This window comes from Ovis aries, chromosome 8 (assembly GCF_016772045.2).
Source record: "Ovis aries strain OAR_USU_Benz2616 breed Rambouillet chromosome 8, ARS-UI_Ramb_v3.0, whole genome shotgun sequence".
Taxonomy (NCBI): Eukaryota; Metazoa; Chordata; class Mammalia; order Artiodactyla; family Bovidae; genus Ovis; species Ovis aries.
Window position 1 is genome coordinate 43442730 of NC_056061.1, and position 20108 is coordinate 43462837.

Consider the following 20108-nt stretch of genomic DNA (forward strand, 5'->3'; position numbering starts at 1 on the left):
AATGGCTAACAGACTTATAAATATTGGAAACAGAGAGGCACAGGGGAGGAGGGCATCTGGCAGTGGAGACAAAGATTAAAATGGGATTGATGGCAGGCACCAAGATTTAGGAGGAAGGCTTGGAAAATTCTCCCCCAGAGTCTGGAGAAGGAGCATAGTCCTGCAGACATGAGACTTTGAGCACCTACAATGTGAGAATGTAAAAGATTTGTTTTAAGCCACCCAATGTGTGGTGATTTGTTACAGCTAATACGGGAAACTATTAGTAATACACGTAGCAATTGTTATTATTCAATTTAAAGACAAGGAAACCAAAGCCCTGTGGTATTAATAACTTGCTCCAAGTTACACAATTACAATAGAAAATGATGAAGGTAGACTCTAGCATTATGCTGTTTGATTTAAGAGCATATATTTTAACCACTTTACATTTTTCATATACTGATACATAATCCTAATACCTGTTTTGTAGTCATATTTATTGAAAGCGATTATATGTCAGGTACCACTCTAAGCATTAGAAATCTAAAACCAAACAAAACTGATTAAAACAATCAACAGTTTGGTCAAGTAAAGGAAGTCAAAATTATTTATAAAAAATATGTATTATTTCAACTATTAATGTCATTTAAATAAAATAGGTAAGAGATATAGGGGGTTCTGACTGAGAAATGATAGAGAAACTTGGAATTTTAAATTAGGTAATTAGGAAAGATGTCTCTATTCACATGACATTGGAATAAATTATTTAAAAAGGGACAGTGAGCATGTTCTTGTCTAGAGTACAGAGTCCTGGATCAAGAGAAAAACCAGTATAAATGTCCTAAGGTACATGTATGACTGAGTATTTGAAAAATTGTAAGGAAGCCATTGTGAATGGCGTGGGATACAATGAATAGTAGGCTGGGAACTCTACTCAGTACTCCGAAATGACCTATATGGGGAAAAAATCTTGGCTTATCTGGTGGCTCAGTGGTAGAAAACCCTCCTGCTAATGCAGGAGACATGAGTTCAATCCCTGGTCCAGGAAGATCTCACATGCTGCAGAGCAACTAAGCCCATGAACCATAACTACTGAGCCTGTGCTCAAGAGCCTGGGAGCCACAACTACAGAGGCCTACACACCCTAGGGCCCATGAGGCACAACAAGAGAAGCCACTGCAATGAGAAACTCTCACACTGCAACTAGAGAGTAGCCCCTGCTCACAGCAACTAGATAAAAGCCCACACAGTAGCAAAAACATAGCACAGCCAAAAATAATAAGTAAATAAATGAGTGGATTTTTTATATATATGTATAACTGATTCACTTTGCTGCACAACAAACTAACACAACACTATAAATCAACTGTACTCCAATATTTTATTTTTTTAAAAGAACAGGAGAAAATAATGAACAGTAAGAGTTGTGGTTAGAGAGGAGTTAAAGGAAATTTTACTTTAACTCCTCTGTGTGGTGCGTTTTACATATATGACATAAATACATGAGATAAGCATAAGTTCATGAAAATTAAGATTAATAGAAAGTAAAAAAGATCCACAGGCTGTGTTGATCTGAAAGAAAAGTTTATTCTTTTACAAGCAATTTTTATATGTCAAGGAAAATGGCAACTCAACATATGTATGAATAATCTTTGTATAAAAATTTCTAGTTAGAGTTTGGATTTATACTCTATGCATACAAAATGTTATCTAGAATTATAGCAAGGAGAAAAGCTGCTTCTTATAATATGTATTACTTGTATTTTCAAAATCACTTGGTTCATAAATTCATTTCATTAAAGGAGTCAAGATAAAACTTCAACATAGCTTCATTGAGATCACTATATACGGTGACAGTCATAAGGCTGAAGAAATGAATAAATTATCACATCATCTCTTCCTTTTAATTATTCAACCTATGTTTCTTACTGTAATTTCTCTTACTTAGGATTGGGTGGCCTATTAGTTTAGTTACTGATCTTGATAGTCTACCTTTGCCTTCATTTTTAGTCAGTATATTGATACTGGTAGGTGTATCAACTTCTTATAATAGGCTATATCTTTTAAGTAGCATTATGATATTTAATGTTCTTGACATTCAGTTTATCTTTTGAATGTTGAACCTTTATATGTTCATGGGGAATCTGTATATCACTTGTGGGAAAGGTCAGAAGTAGGGTCTATGATTATGAAATATAGGAAAGCCAATGCTTTGGTATAAGATCAGTTACAACCTTGGCATTCTTCACCTAGTCAGGTACTACAGAGACATGTTTCTAATTAACACTGCACTATTAATACCTACTGTATTGAAGTATTAAGGTGTATTCCATAGGTTATGAATTGTATACCGTTTTTTAAATTTTATCAGTGACTTAGAAGAATAAAAGAGTGGGTTGGCTAGCCCTTTCAAGGAGAAGATTATAACTCAAATTGATTTTGACCAGTTTGAACAGTAGTTGGAAATAATGAAAATCCTGAGGTCAGGTATAAAGCAGGAACTATTGTAAGGAGAAACATGATAAGTATAAGACAGGGAATGACTAATTAGGCATTATTGTAGCAGAAAAGAACCTAGAGATCACAGGGGACATGAATTGAACATAATTCAGCTCAACAGAATTATTCTAGAGGCTTCAACACATAATACTGAAATATGCTATAAGAAAGTTATTCTGATGAAAAATTCTGAAGATAAAAGTTCATCTACATTTTACATTCATTAGTTTAAAACTCAGTGTATCAAATTTTGGACAACTGAAATCTGGGGAATTTATATATGGCCCAAAATATAAAAGTAAGATTATGTGATTAGAAATTTGGAATTTTAAAGAAGTAATAGCATTCTTTGAAATGTTTGATTATAAAAGAGATGTGAAGAGTGAGTTCATAACTGCCTTGAAGTATACAAGTGGAGATTTTAAGAATTGTTAACCAGCTATTCTTAAGCTTCTTTGCAGTCAAAATACTTATTAAAATATCAGCAGGGATGATATAAATTGATGGGAGAAAATTAATCTAAAGAGAGAATATAACCTGATTTGGACTAAACAAATATTTTTAATATTTTGCTTCCTGAGAATTGAAGTGTGGATTCAAGCTTTTAGGTAATCAAGTCTGAATAGTAAATGTTCACACCCCATTTCCTTCCTCACCCCAACCCTAGTCACACATGTTTCAGGCATCACCTATACAGGTAAATATTTTGTTTGAGTTTTTAACAGTGACAGTTGATATAAGCAAGCAGTGTATTAAAATATTACTGTTAATTTATAAAAAAAATAATATTCATGAAAATGATAGGTTGAAATTTATGTTCCAAAACCAATCTTTATTTTGATGTATGAATTATCTAGTTAATACTTTTCATGTTCACTCTTCCACTACACAGTTTTGACATCATGGGAAGGCCTAGTTTATATGGAAACAGAAAATTACTTCACTGATAAGATTTAAGTGACACCCAAAATGTACCTAAAATATCTACTGTGTAGCATTCTGCTAGTTTGCCCTTATGTTAAAAACTCCCACGATTTTTCAGGCACTTATTGAAAAGATTTCATATTTCAAGTGAGCCAAGAATATTATACTACCTAAGAGGTCTAACGTATTTAGTTAGCTTTGACTTTGTGCTTTGTCATCATCACCCAAATAACTGCACTTTTTCCATTAAAATGGATTTCAATTGAGATTGAGAGACATTTAAGCTAATATTCTTATAAGCAAGTGATATGTGAGTCTGTACCTCAGTGGAAATGTTTGTGCTAGTGATATGTGAGAGTCATTTATATCCTTATTACCCTCCTCTAGATAAGAAATGGTGAAGCGTGAAGTGAGAGAATCCAATCCCACACCTTCCTCTCTAGTCTTATTTCCATGGGATGACCTCTTTATGTTTCTATTTTTTGTTCTGGTAATTACCTCCATAATTCTAAATATTTTGGTATTTTCTCTTGATTCATCTGCTCAAGATAGTATCTATTGATTCTCTCATATGAAAGATGAGATATTTTTACTCACATTAACCCCTGTGATATAAATCCCCTATTTCTAAGTTTAAAACAGTATCTAAGGTCATTGTATAGTATTTTTTAAAAGGGAGCTCACTTTCAAATTCACAAGAATTATTTTATTATTCCTCATTGCTTACTGTACTGAACTATGTAGAAATACATAATTTTGAAATTCCAGTTCTTCTAATTCTCAAGTCTATTGATTTAGCTCTGCATTCAACATCTCTCCTACCAAGGGTTGTCTTGTTGCTGAACAAATGTTTCCACGGCTTTACCTTTGTTTATAACATTTCCCTTTCCATTGGTCTCCCCCTGTTGGGTTCTGAAACATTCTTCTGGGTCTGGCTCTCATGCTATCTCATTTTGCAAACCAATTATCTTATAAGCAAGTGATATGATGGACCATAGCTTGGACTTACTTGGACCATAGCTTGTCAGGCTCCTCTGTCCATGAGATTCTCCAGGCAAGAATACTGGAGTGGTTTGCCATCCCCTCCTCCAAGGGATCTTCCCAACCCAGGGATCGAACCCAGGGATTTGTTTACATCTCCTGAGCCACTAGCGCCACCTGGGAATTTCAACATTCAAAGAAGTTGTCAATATTTGTTTGACTACATGATTTAGGTTACCTGGAAAAAAAATGTATATATATATGGCCAGAAAAATATATTACTGAAGGAGAAGGAGTACTGGTAGTATTTAATAAACAACTACTGGTTCATAATCACTATTTACATTTGATAGAGCTTCAAAAAATCAAGGATATTTATTAAATCTTGAATACTGGGACTCTGATTATCAGAACAATTGCAGTTTTTTCAGTGCTTTTTGGGATAAACATTTTTGGAATAGTTTCATTTATGTCTACCATGTTTAAGTTTCAGGGAGAGGCAAATGTAGGTCATTATTGGTGGAAAGATAAAATGTCTTATTCAATCTGGGAGTCATATTATTCAACTAGATTTCCTTCACTAGGAAAAAAAATAAAATTTAATATATACATATACATTTGCTCTTTTTAATTAAAAATATAAACATTTATCACATATAGTATCTCTTCCTCTTAATTTTATCAGATTTTTATAAATAAGCATTTTATAAAAGACTAAATAAGGAAAGCTTTATCTATTGTACTTATAGTTTAAGTAATATATTATTAAATGTCTATTGCATAATTTTCTTATGACTAATATAATCAGATAATTCAGAGTGAAGAAGCAGAGTTTACAATATTCAATCTTACAACTTTACAGATGAAGAACATGAAGCTAGAAAGTGAGTAAGGACATCAAACATATTAATAACAGAAGTGAATCAAAGCTCAGGTCTGTAAAACTACAGATTTCTTCATTTTCCATAAGTCCTCCAATTTTTCTCCACTAAAAATAGCTTTTGTATCTGAATAAAGTATGGATTTTTAATTTAAAATACTGCATCAATATTGGTTAGTTAATAGTAATGCATGTACCATACTAATGTAAGATGTAAAATGCAGCAGAAAGTGGGTGTTGGGTATATGAGAAATATCTTTTTAAATTTTTGTAAAGTTAAACCTTTTGAAAAGCAAAAATTATTTTTTTAATATTTATATTCAACATAAAAATAGATGAAATATATCACTAACATGGTCTACAAATAATATTTTGTTTAAGAGATGAAACTGAAGATTAACAGAATCAGTTGTAATCCAAATATATTATTTTCAATCAAGGATCTGTTTTGTTAAACAACTTCCAGTTGTACCATATTTTATGTGTCCTTGCATATACATGTATTATAACTGTGGTATTGGCTTACCTTTTGTATCTTCACAAGATGATGGTTTCAATATTATAAACCAAATAGCCATAGAGTGTATTTAGATGATATAGTACTATTCTTGACATCAAAGATCTCCCAAAACAAACAAACAAACAAAAAAAGTAGCATTGTCTTTCCTTTGTTATCATCTTCATGCCACCAAAGCAGGCAAAGAAAATATGTTTAAATATGTCTATTTCAATTTTAGTTACTGACTGTAGTTTCCACTGATATCTGTGGAAACAACATCTTAAAATTTACAGTAAAGATATCGAATAAAGGCAACTTCTCACTCAGGTTAATTAGCTTTTCCTTTGTAAGTTATTTTTATAGGATTATAGTGGGTAAAATTTTGGAATATGTCTCCATATTTCTCAGCCTGGCTCAACCAAATGTTTTTATAACTTCATGTAAGTGTCAAAGGTCCTCTGCGGGAATTCTGTGGGAAATATGCAGACTGACCTGCACATAAGGAACAAGGAAAACATCACAGCATGAGATGGTATGGAAGTTAAAATGAAATATTTGCAGCTCTGTGCATGGCTCTTTTAAAATCTTCCATAGGAGATCTGCGTTGTGCTGACAGGGGAGTCCCATTTTTATGGTTAGGATGCTATTTAGAATTAGGCACTGTCTGAATATGATTCTCTGCACAGATTTAGAATCCATTAAATAGTGTGTGAAAAGAACAGTGATATTTGAGACTTTGTCACTTAAATCAATTTTCTTTTGCTGTAACACACCAAAGTAGGGATGGGAAGGGCAACTATCCCTTCCTATTTTTGTTGGTGAATGTCTCCATAATAAATGGAAGCTAAAATGTGCTGTCAGAGGTCTATGTCAAATCTTCACTGTTATGCAATTAGCTGCCAACATTATCACTGATAGTTGCCTTTAACAACAAAAAGAATGTTCTTGTGAAGTTTTATCTGCTTAATTTCTCTGGGATCTACTCCTTAAAAAATTTCTACTTCTTAAAAATTTCTACTCCTTAAAAACATTATAAGTACAGTTTTTGAAAATGTCCTTAATTTTTAAATAATTTAACTATTATATGCTCTGATGATTAGAAGAAATAGTGATTTAGTGAGAATATTTTTGAAAGTCTTCGTGAGATATCAGTGCTGTGGTATGTTGTTTGTTGTTCATCTTACAAAATGACTTTTAGTAATTTTGTTTCTGAGTTATTCAATTTCACTAATGCCTTGAGAATATTTCATAAAAAGAATAGAAGACAAATTGAAATGAAGGGACAAAAACCCTTCACTTCCATCCCAAGATTAAAGAGAAATGTTAAAAACAGCAAACTACTTTAAGAGAGATAGAATTAATAGGAAGTGTTATTTTTTTTTCTTCTTTTAGCAAAATATGTGTAAGGTTTTATTGTTAAAATTAGATTGCAAGCTAGATCACAGTTGTAAATTTCAATGTTGGAATTTCAACAATGATGTACATTAAGTATAAACATGGCTCATTTCTCAACACAACATAGAATCTTACAAATCCAGTTTTTAAGATTTATCGCAGTATACTAAATAGACACAGAGAAGTGGTAATATCCATTGCTAAATTTTTCAATTTGTTAAACGACTTAAGATGCACATCCTTTAAGTTTGGTTATTCTTCTCTAAAATAGTTATAATTCTGATTTCACTTATTCTAATCATCCCAACTGAATGATTAACACAGATAAAATCTGCCAATTAAAAGATGCTTTTTAAATTAGGGAAAATGTTAGGTTTTAGTTAGTTAATTTGTTGATTTGATAAACAGCTTCTGGCTATTTAGGAATATTTCCTCAAAGTATTTGGCATGAGATACTAAAAGTTACTAATAAATTGATAGTATCAGTAACTTTCTGAATATGAATGAATCATCAAAACCAGGAGAAATGGATTGACAAATCAGACTCATTCAATGACACTAAAGGGATCAAAATTAAAAAAAAAAAAAATAAAGAACGCTTGAACAAATATGAAGTATCACTGTAACCCACACAGACCCTATAAAGTTAAAAAAGTCATAGTTTCTCTTGTTCTCTTTTGCTTGAGGCTGGGGGTGAATAGTTTCTTTGATTCTTCAGTATACTGTCATTTAGGATACCTAGAGTGGAAATGAAATTAAAGCTTTGGATACTCTTCTTCCATCCCTCAAAATACAGATAGAAGATTATGCAGAAATTTTCAGGGAACCCAGAAACAATATGAAGCCATTCTGAGGATTCCTTCAGATTCCATGATCCAGAAACTAACAGGCCTGGTTTTAAAAGATATTCCATATTCATAAACTTTGTATCTTACAGAGAAAGTAGCATTTTTAGCATCAATCTAAAAAAGCTTAGATTAGCCCCATGAACTAATACGGCTTTTGTTTGTTTGATTTTTTTGAATCATTCACTTTCATATTTTGTTACAATGGCATTCTGTGCTTGCTTGATTCAATGGTTAAATATAAATTATATCCATAAATTATGATAAAAATATTTTATTGATATATGTTTAAGTTAAAATGTTTGTATTTCTTTATAATTAAGTTAATCCATGAGAATGCTTTGATGAGACCAAAATTCTATAATCAAAGCTTTTGATACTCCAAGTATTTTATTTTTAAATATCTACCTTTTAATCTGAAGATAAACTTTAATTCATTTTCTAGCTTTTTTGTCTATCATTTGATCAGTTATTTTGTTTTTGTTTTTGTTTTTGTTTTGCAAAATACAGAGAAAAATTTCACTTACATAGGTAAATAATTACCAGTAGTAAGTTTCTGTTTTTAAACAACTTACCACATAGTTTGAGGATACTATTTCTTTCATTGATTCAGAGCTTGAATAAACAATAATAGGAGTTTTAAAAAATGAATATTGAATGCTATATTAAAGCCACTCTTATTCTTTAGTGTAAAAGACAAGGAAAGCATTCACAACTTATAATAAGGCTGAAAATTCTCAATAGTGAAATGTTTTCATGATGAGACATCATGATACAATATTCAGTTGTCATTGTTCAACCATTACTTAAAAAACATTCTCTACTGGGCATATAACTTAACTCTCTTGACTGTGTGTAATAGAATGCATACAGTTTTTACATTTACTCAAGTTATGTAACAAAGTTTTAAAAAGAACAACCATTATACAAATACATAGCTATATAGTTAAGATTAAGAACTTTGTATTCATTGAAACGATGTCTAAGAAAGTGAAAACACAGATCACATACAGGGAGGAGATACTTGGCATACATATATATATACACATATATGTATGTAACTGAGAAAATCTTCATATCCAAAGTATGTACGAACTCCTAATATTAGAAAAACAGAAAGAATCCAATAGGGAAGATATGGACAAAACACTTGAAAAAGCATTTCACAAAATAGGACAGTTTCACATGGCCAATAAATATTTGAAAAGATTTACAATGTTGTTAATTATCAGGGAAATGTGAATTAAAACTAAAGTTAGTTTTTTTTTATATACACCAAAATGGCTAACATTAAATGGTCAGTAAATTACAAGAATTGAAGAAGATGTAGAGTTAAGGGAAATCTCAGACATTGCTGGTTGGAATGCAAATTAGTATAATCCTTTGGAATATGTTTTAACACAATCTAGTAAAGTTCTTACCTGGAGAATCCCAGGGACGGGGAGCCTGGTGGGCTGCCATCTATGGGGTCTCACAGAGTCGAACAAGACTGAAGCGACTTAGCAGCAGCAATAAAGTTGAACATACTTTTACCCTATGATCCAGCAAACTCACGTCTAGAATTATATCCAGAAAAACTGTGTAATTATATGTGTGAAAGTACAGAGGAATAGAAATGCTTAGAGCAGTGAGTTTCATATTAGTAAATACTAACAAACAACTTAAATGCCCAACAAACTATAATGAATACTTAAAACGTGAAATATTCACACATTGTATGAATAATCAACAAACTCTACACAATAAGAATACATGACTTACAAAATATTTAGTAAAAGAAACTCAGTTTTTAAAACTTACATATTTTTTGTTTCGTTTAAAATTTAAAAGACTGGGGGGCTTGACTCTAATATTTAACATCACATAATTACGTAACAATAACCTCAAGAATATCATATAAAGGATTATCATAAAAGCCAAGATATTGGTTATCTTTGGAAGAACAGATGAGAGGGGCTGGGAGAGGACAGAAAGGAAACTTCAAAGGTGATATCTATATTCTGTATCTTCCTCTAAGTCAATCAATGTGTTCATTTTATGATAAAAGCTCAAATTTTTATTTGAATACTTTTATATATGCATGTTATACTTTAACAATAAGATGGGTTTTAAAATGCAATCGAATTTAGATATTTCCTTGAGGGGGTCCACTCTATGTCCATCTGGACCATTTACCAAGGTAGTCATAGACCAGAGATCTGACAGTGGTTACCCAGAAGGTCAAACTTTTAATCATACTGTAACTTTTGTTTGTTTATAAAACTAAATGAAAGTTATACTCTAGGGTGTGTATCAAAGATCAAAGCAAAGGAATACAAATCCAGTCACTGAAACAAATGCAACTTAGAGAAGATGATAATGGAAAGAAGGAAAAAGTGAGAGTAAATGCTAGAAATAAATCTACATGTATTTTTACTAACCACTGATCAAACATGCTATCTGAGAATTGGTCAACCTAGGTCAGAGTCATAAAGGAAAAAATAACAATTATTCCAGTGGTCATGTATGGTTGTGAGAGTTGGACTATAAACAAAGCTGAGTGCCAAAGAGTTGATGCTTTTGAACTGTGGTGTTGGAAAAGACTCTTGAGAGTCCCTTGGACTGCAAGGAGATCCAACCAGTACATTCTGAAGGAGATCAGCCCTGGGATTTCTTTGGAAGGAATGATGCTGAATCTGAAACTCCAATAATTTTGCCACCTGATGTGAAGAGATGACTCATTTGAAAAGGCTCTGATGCTAGGAAAGATTGAGGGCAGGATGAGAAGGGGACGACAGAGGATGAGATGGTTGGATGGCATCACCGACTCAATGGACATGGGTTTGGGTGAACTCTGGGAGTTGGTGATGGACAGGGAGGCCTGGCATGCTTCATGGGGTCACAAAGAGTCAGACAAGACTGATCGACTGAACTAACTGAACCAATTCTATATCATATGGACTCTATTAAATATTTGACCATGGATTTTTAATGTCATGTAAAAATGCAATCTTGTTCTATTATAATCAAGTCATTTTAAGGCTCTTCAAAGAAATATGTATGCAGCACCCAAGACCAAATCTATATATATTTTTTTGACTATTACACTTGGCCACCAAAGTACAATGTGATCTTTTGTTAAGCTAGATTGATTAGACATTCTTTTGTCTAGGTTAAAAACAAAAACCCCATTTCCACTTTTTCCTAGTCTACATCTATTCTAAAATTTGGGTAGTAAGAGAAAGTCAGTCCAAAGAAAAGCATATCCTCATGTGTAAGAACAGAAGAAGCTTTCCCTAAGAATTAGTGAAATGTTGGTCCAGTAGTTATCTTCCAAATGAGCAGTTAGTTACCCAAGATTCACGAGTGGAAGAAATATGAACATCCTAAGAAATGGGTTTCCAGAAATAATGAACACATCTAGGATTATGGTGCTGGCTCTTGAATTATCTGTATCAGCATTTCTACTTAAGAACAAAGATGGCCAGAAAGGTCAACAGGGAATATTGTACACTCCTGGAGTCAGAGAGTTGGGCATCTATGCTTTATCGAGTCTAATAATAAAGGTTGTTGTTCACTGAATTTCTATGCAACATGCCATGACAGACACTGATCTAAATAAGACACTATCTTATTTATATGTCATAAAAATTCAATGAGGAAGTTTTATTATATTCCATAAGTAGCAAAAGAAAGAGTCAGAGCCAAAATTAATTTCATGAGGTCATGCCTGGTAATGGGTCTGACAGTTCATGGATCATGGCAGGTGCACGTCGGCTTTCAGTCAGCTGAGGGCAGGACCCTGGGAAGGAGGTGTGGTCCCCGTGATGGATGTATCCCTGACAACATTGCAACAGCCCAGGGACTGAGTGGAGTGACAACATTCTTCCCTGTGACCCTGGGACATGCTGATTTCTTTTCAAGTAGCTAGATGCCCTCTCAGCTGCTGTCATCAGGTATTTCTTAGCATGGCAGGTGTGTCTGGGTTCCACAACCAAAAAGAGACTGAGGCTTCATCCAGTTATTCTGACTTTAAACTTTTCTGTTCTCTCAAGTTTCGGATACCTGCCACTGCTTGGGCAAGGAACTTAAGTTTCTCTAAGCCCCAGTAGGGTGCAGCAGCTGTACTGTGGCACTACAGTGGTGGCTGCATGGTGCTGGAGTGATTGTGAAGAGATACCCCTTGCCCAAGGGCAAAGAAGCCCGAGCAAGATCGTAGTTGCTGGAGTGGTGGCTGTGCAGCACTGGAGAGACTTTGAGGTGCCATCCCATGTCCAAGGGCAAAGGAGAAACCCCAGAAAGATGATAAGAGGGGTGAAATTGCATTTAGAATCAAACCCCATGCACAGCAGACACGCTCAGAAGGCTCAAACAAATCTTGTGTGCACCAGGACCCAGAGATCCCATAGACTGAGACAGAACAGTGTTTGGGTGTTTTCTGTGGAAGTACAGGCCAACAATGAACTGCTGCAGAGGCAAGGGCTCTGGGTAGAGCAGACTTGATAATGGCATAAGCCCTCTTGGAGGAGGTTGCCATTAACCCCAACAGGGAGCTACCAGAACTTACACAGGACTGGAAAAATAGACTCTTGGAGGGCACAAACAGAAACTTGTGCATACCAGGACTCAAGAGAAAGGAGCAGTAACCTCACAAGAGATTGACCCAGATTTGCCCATAAGCGTTCAGGAGTCTCTGGCAGAGGCATAAGGCAGTGGTGGCCTGCTGCAGGATTGCTACTGTGTGTAGCAGTATAAGCATGGGACCTTTTCAAGGAAGTCACCATGATCTTCATTACTAGCACCATAGTTTCAGCTCAGTTTGCTTCAGTCACTCAGTCATGTCTGACTCTTTGTGACCCCATGAACTGCAGCACGCCAGTCCTCCCTGTCCATCACCAACGCTTAGAGTTCACCCAAACTCATGTCTATCGCTCCAGTGATGCCATCCAGTCACATCCTCTTCTGTAGTCCCCTTCTGCTCCTGACTCCAATCCCTCCCAGCATCAGAGTCTTTTCCAATGAGTCAACTTTTTGCATGAAGTGGACACAATATTGGAGTTTCAGCTATAGCATCAGTCCTTCCAATGAATACCCAGGGCTGATCTCCTTCAGAATGGACTGGCTGGATCTCCTTGCAGTCCAAGGAACTCTTAAGAGTCTTCTCCAACACCACAGTTCAAAAGCATTAATTCTTCGGCACTCAGCTTTCTTCACAGTCCAACTCTTACATCCATACATGACCAATGGAAAAACCATAGCATTGACTAGATGGACCTTGGTTGGCAAAGTAATGTCTCTTTGAATATGCTATCTAGGTTGGTCATAACTTTCCTTCCAAGGAGTAAGCATCTTTTAATTTCATGGCTGCAATCACCATCTGCAATGATTTTGGAGCCCCCCAAAATTAAGTCTGATGCTGTTTGCACTATTTCCCCATCTATTTCCCATGAAGTGATGGGACCAGATGCCATGATCTTCGTTTTCTGAATGTTGAGCTTTAAACCAACTTTTTCGCACTCCTCTTTCACTTTCATCAAGAGGCTTTTGAGCTCCTCTTCACTTTCTGCCATAAGGGTGGTGTCATCTGCATATCTGAGGTTATTGATATTTCTCCCGGCAATCTTGATTCCAGCTTGTGCTTCTTCCAGCCCAGCATTTCTCATGATGTACTCTGCATAGAAGTTAAATAAGCAGGGTGACAATACCAGAGCTTCCTGACCTGCATATAGGTTTCTCAAGAGGCAGGTCAGGTGGTCTGTATTCCTATCTCTTTAAGAATATTCCACAGTTTATTGTGATCCACACAGTCAAAGGCTTTGGTATAGTCAATAAAAGAGATATAGATATTTTTCTGGAACTCTCTTGCTTTTTAGATGATCCAGTGGATGTTGGCAATTTGATCTCTGGTTCCTCTGCCTTTTCTAAAACCAGCTTGAACATCTGGAAGTTCATGGTTCACATATTGCTGAAGCCTGGCTTGGAGAATTTTGAGCATTACTTTACTAGCATGTGAGGTGAGTGCAATTGTGCGGTAGTTTGATCATTCTTTGGCATTGCCTTTCTTTGGAATTGGAATGAAAACTGACCTTTTCCAGTCCTGTGACCACTGCTGAGTTTTCCAAATATGCTGGCATATTGAGTGGAGCACTTTCACAGCATCTTCTTTCAGGATTTGAAATAGCTCCACTGGAATTCCATCACTTCCACTAGCTTTGTTCGTAGTGATGCTTTCTAAAGCCCACTTAACTTCACATTCTAGGATGTCTGGCTCTAGGTGAGTGATCACATCATCATGATTATCTGGGTCGTGAAGACCTTTATTTGTACAGTTCTTTTGTGTATTCTTGCCACCTCTTCTTAATATCTTCTGCTTCTGTTAGGTCCATACTATTTTTGTCCTTTATTGAGCCCATCTTTGCATGGAATGTTCCCTTGGTATCTCTAATTTTCTTGAAGAGATCTCTAGTCTTTCCCATTCTGTTGTTTTCTTCTATTTCTTTGCATTGATCGCTGAGGAAGGGTTTCTTATCTCTCCTAGTAGTCTTTGGAACTCTGCATTCAGATGCTTATATCTTTTCTTTTCTCCTTTGCTTTTTGCTTCTCTTCTTTCCACAGCTATTTGTAAGGCCTCCTCAGACAGCCATTTTGCTTTTTTGCATTTCTTTTCCATGGGGATGGTCTTGATCCCTGTCTCCTGTAGAATATCACAAACCTCCGTCCGTAGTTCATCAGGCACTCTATCTATCAGATCTAGGCCCTTAAATCTATTTCTCACTTCCACTGTATTAAAATAAGGAATTTGATTGAGGTCATACCTAAATGGTTTACTGGTTGTCCCTACTTTCTTCAATTTAAGTCTGAATTTGGCAATAAGGAGTTCATGATCTGAGCCACAGTCAGCTCCCAATCTTGTTTTTGCTGACTGTATAGAGCATCTCCATTTTTGGCTGCAAAGAAAATAATCAATCTGATTTTGGTATTGACCATCTGATGCTGTCCATGTGTAGAGTCTTCTCTTGTGTTGTTGGAAGAGGGTGTTTGCTATGACCAGTGCATTCTCTTGGTAAAACTGTATTAGCCTTTGCCCTGCTTCATTCCATATTCCAAGGCTAAATTTACCTGTTACCCCAGGTGTTTCTTAACTTCCTACTTTTGCATTCCAGTCCCCTGTAATGAAAAGGACATACTTTTTGGGTGTTAGTTCTGAAAGGTCTTGAAGTCTTCATAGAACCATCCAACTTCAGCTTCTTCAGTGTTACTAGTTGGGGCATAGACCTGGATTACTGTGATATTGAATGGTATGTCCAATGAGTGGTGGCTGCATGGGCACAGGAGTGCCGAGAGGAGCTACTCCACATTCAAGGTCAGAAGGGGTGTCTATGAGGAGATACCCATCGTTCAAGGTAAGGAGCAGTGGCTGCACTTTGCTGGAGCAGCCGTGAAGAGATATCCCACGTCCAAGGTAAGAAAAACCCCAGAAAGACAGTAGGTGTTGCAAGAGGCCTCAAAGGGCAGACACACAAACCATAATCACAGAAAACTAGTCAATCTTGTCACATGGACCACAGCCTTGCCTAACTCAATGAAACTAAGCCGTGCCGTGTGGGGCCACCCAAGACGGGCAGGGCATGGTGGAGAGGTCTGACAGAATGTGGTCCACTGGAGAAGGGAATGGGAAACCACTTCAGTATTCTTGCCTTGAGAACCCCATGCACAGTATGAAGAGGCAAAATATAGGATACTGAAAGAGGAATTCCCTAGGTCGGTAGGTGCCGAATATGCTACTGGAGATCAGTGGAGAAATAACTCCAGAAAGAATGAAGAGATGGAGCCAAAGCAAAAACAAGACCCAGTTGTGGATGTTACTGGTGATAGAAGCAAGGTCCAATGCTGTAAAGAGCAATATTGCATAGGAACCTGGAATGTTAGGTCCATGATCAAGGCAAATTGGAAGTAGGCAAACAGCAGATGGCAAGAGTGAACGTCAACATTCTAGGAATCAGCAAACTAAGATGAACTGGAATGGGTGAATTTAACTCAGATGATCATTATATCTACTACTGTGGGCAGGAATCCCTTAGAAGAAATGGAGTAGCCATCATGGTCAACAAAAGAGTCTGAAATGCAGTACTTGGATGCAATCTCAAAAACGACAGAATGATCTCTGTTCGTTTCTAAGGCAAACCGCCATAGTTTGGCCCCAGGTAAGAATCAGAGAGGAACACAGCTCCACCCATCAACAGAAAATTAGATTAAAGATTTACTGAGCATGGCTCCACCCATCAGAAGCAGACCCAGTTTACCCCTCAGTTGGTCTCTCCCATCAGGAAATTTCCCTAAGCCTCTTACCATTCTCCATTAGAGGATAGACAGACTGAAAACCACCATCACAGAAAACTAGCCAATCTGGTCACATGGCCCACATCCTTGTCTAACTCAATGAAACTATGAGCCATGCCATGTAGGGCCACCTAAGATGGACAGGTCATGGTGGAGAGTTCTGACAAAACGTGGTCCACTAGAGAATGGAATGGCAGACCACTTCAGTATTCTTGCCTTGAGAGCCCCATGAACAGTATGAAAAAGCAAAAGATAGGACACTGAAAGATGAACTCCCCGGGTCAGTAGGTACCCAATATGCTACTGGAGATCAGTGAAGAAATAACTCCAGAAAGGAAGAAGAGACAGAGCCAAAGCAAAAAACAAACAAACAAACAAACAAAAATGCCCAGTTGAGGTTGTGACTGATTATAGAAGCAAAGTTGGATGCTGTAAAGACCTATATTTCATAGGAATCTGGATGTTAGATCTATGAATCAAGGCAAATTGGAAGTGATCAAACAGGAAATGGCAAGAATGAATGTCAACATTTTAGGAATCAGTGAACTGTAATGGACTGAATTGGGTGAATTTAACTCAGATGACCATTATATCTACTACTGTGGGCAAGAATCCCTTAGAAGAAATGTAGGAGCCATCATAGTCAACAGAAGATTCCAAAATGCAGTGCTTGGATGCAATCTCAAAAATGACAGAATGATCTCTGTTCGTTTCCAAGGGAAACCATTCAATATCAGTGTAATCCAAGTCTATGCCCCCACCAGTAATGCAGAAGAAGCTGAAGCTGAATGATTCTATGAAGACTTACAAGATCTTCTAGAACTAACACCCTCAAAATATGTCATTTTCATTATAGGGGGCTGGAATGCAAAAGTAAGGAGTCAAGAAATACGTGGAGTAACAAGCAAATTTGGCCTTGGAATACAGAATGAAGCAGGGCAAAGACTAGTAGAGTTTTTCCAAGAGAACACACTGGTCATAGAAAACACCCTCTTCCAACAACACAAGAGAAGACTCTACACATGGACAACATCAGATGGTGAATACCAAAATCAGATTGATTATATTCTTTGCAGCCAAAGATGGAGAAGCTGTATAGAGTCAGCAAAAACAAGACTGGGAGCTGACTGTGGCTCAGATCATGAACTCCTTATCGACAAATTCAGACTTAAATTGAAGAAAATAGGAAAAACACTAGACCATTCAGATATGACCTAAATCAAATGCCTTACGATTACACAGGGGAAGTGAGAAATACATTCAAGAGATTAGATCTTATAGACAGAGTGCCTGATGGACTATGGGCAGAGGTTCCTGACATTGTACAGGAGAGAGGGATATAGAACATCACCAAGGGAAAAAAAAATGCAAAAATGCAAAATGGTCGTCTGAGGTGTGCTTACAAATAACTCTGAAAAGAAGAGAAAGGAAAGGCAAAGGAGAAAAAGAAAGGTATACCCATTTGAATGCATAGTTCTGAAAAATAGCGAGGAGAGAAATGTAAGCCTTCATCAACTGATCAGAACCAAGAAATAGAGGAAAACAATAGAATGGTAAAGACTAGAGATATCTTCAAGAAAATAAGAGATACCAAGGGAATATTTCATGTAAAGATGGGCTCAATACAGGATAAAAATGGTCTGGTCCTGAAGATATTAAGAAGAGGTGGCAAGAATACACAGAAGAGCTGTACAAAAATATCTTCACAACCCAGATAATCATGATGGTGTGATCACTCACCTAGAGCCAGACATCCTAGAATGTGAAGTTGAGTGGGCCTTATAAAGCATAACTATGAACAAAGCTAGTGGAGGTGATGGAATTCCAGTTGAGATGGATGATGCTGTGAAAGTGCTGCACTCAATATGCCAGCAAATTTGGAAAACTCAGCAGTGGCCACAGGACTGGACAAGGTCAGTTTTCATTCCAATTCCAAAGAAAGCCAATGTCAAAGAATGCTCAAACTACCACACAATTGCACTCACCTCACATGCTAGTAAAGGAATGCTAAAAATTTTCTAAGCCAGGCTTCAACAATACATGAATTGTGAACTTTCAGATGCTCAAGCTAGATTTAGAAAAGGCAAAGGAACAAGAGATCAAATTGACAACATCATTGGATCATCAGAAAAGCAAGAGAGTTCCAGAGAAACATCTATTTCTGCTTTATTGACTATGCCAAAGCCTTTGACTAAATGGATCACAACAGACTGTGGAAAATTCTGAAAGACTTGGGGATACCAGATCACCTGATCTGCCTCTTGAGAAATCTATATGCAGGTCAGGAAGCAACAGTTAGAACTGAACATGGAAAAACAGACTGGTTTCAAATAGGAAAAGGAGTACGTCAAGGCTGGATATTGTCACCCTGCTTATTTAACTTCTATGCAGAGTACATCATGAGAAACTCTGGGCTGGAAGAAGCACAAGCTGGAATCAAGATTGTCGGGAGAAATATCAATAACCACAGGCATGCAGATGACAGCACCCTTATGACAGAAAGCCAAGAAGAACTAAAGAGCCTCTTGATGAAAGTGAAAGAGGAGAGTGAAAAGGTTGGCTTGAAACTCAACATTCAGAAAATTAAGACCGTGGCATCTGGTCCCAACACTTCATGGGAAATAGATGGAAACAGTGGAAACCGTGACAGACTATTTTGTTGGGCTCCTAAATCCCTGCAGATGGTGACTGAAGCCATGAAATTAAAAGACGCTTGCTCTTTGGAAGAAAAGTAATGACCAACCTCAGTTCAATTCAGTTCAGTTGCTCAGTTGTGTCTAACTCTTTGAGACCCCATGAATCGCAGCAGGCCAGGCCTCCTTGTCCATCACCAACTCCCGGAGTCTATCCAAACCCATGTCCATCAAATCGGTGACGCCATCTAGCTATCTCATCCTCTGTTGTCCTTTTTTCCTCCTGCCCCCAACCCTTCCCAGAATTAGGGTCTTTTCCAATGAGCCAATTCTTTGCATGAGATGGCCAAAGTATTAGAGTTTCAGCTTCAACATCAGTCCTTCCAATGAACACCCAGGACTGATCTCCTTTAGGATGAACTGGTTGGATCTTCTTGCAATCCAAGGGACTTTCAAGAGTCTTCTCCAACACTACAGTTCAAAAGCATCAATTCTTCGGCACTCAGCTTTCTTCACCAACCTAGGGAGCATATTAAAAAGCAGAGACATTTCTTGCCAACAAAGGTCCATCTTGTCAAAGCTATGGTTTTTCCAGTAGTCATGTATGGATGTGAGAGCTGGACTATAAGGAAAGCCGAGTGCTGAAGAATTGATGCCTTTGAGCTGTGGTGTTGGAGAAGATTCTTGAGAGTCCCTTGGACTCCAAGGAGATCCAACCAGTCCATTCTAAAGGAGAGCAGTCTTGAGTGTTCACTGGAAGGACTGATGTTGAAGCTTTGGCCACCTGATGCAAATAACTGACTCATTTGAAAAGACTCCGATGCTGGGAGGGATTAGGGGCAGGAGGAGAAGGGGATGACAGAGGATGAGATTGTTGGATGGCATTACCGACTCAATGGACTTGAGTTTGTGTGAACTCCAGGAGTTGGTGATGGACAGGGAGGCTTGGGGTGCTGCAGTTCATGGGGTCGCAAAGAGTCGGACACAACAGAGTGACTAAACTGAACTGATGCCTTGTAATTAGGGGAGCTGAGATTTTGATCATGAACTTAAACACTCCTGAACAGTTTTTTTTTTTTTCACTATACCACACTGACTGAGGCTTTTCCCATACTGCACCCTTCAAATAGGAATATTTAAATACACTTTTC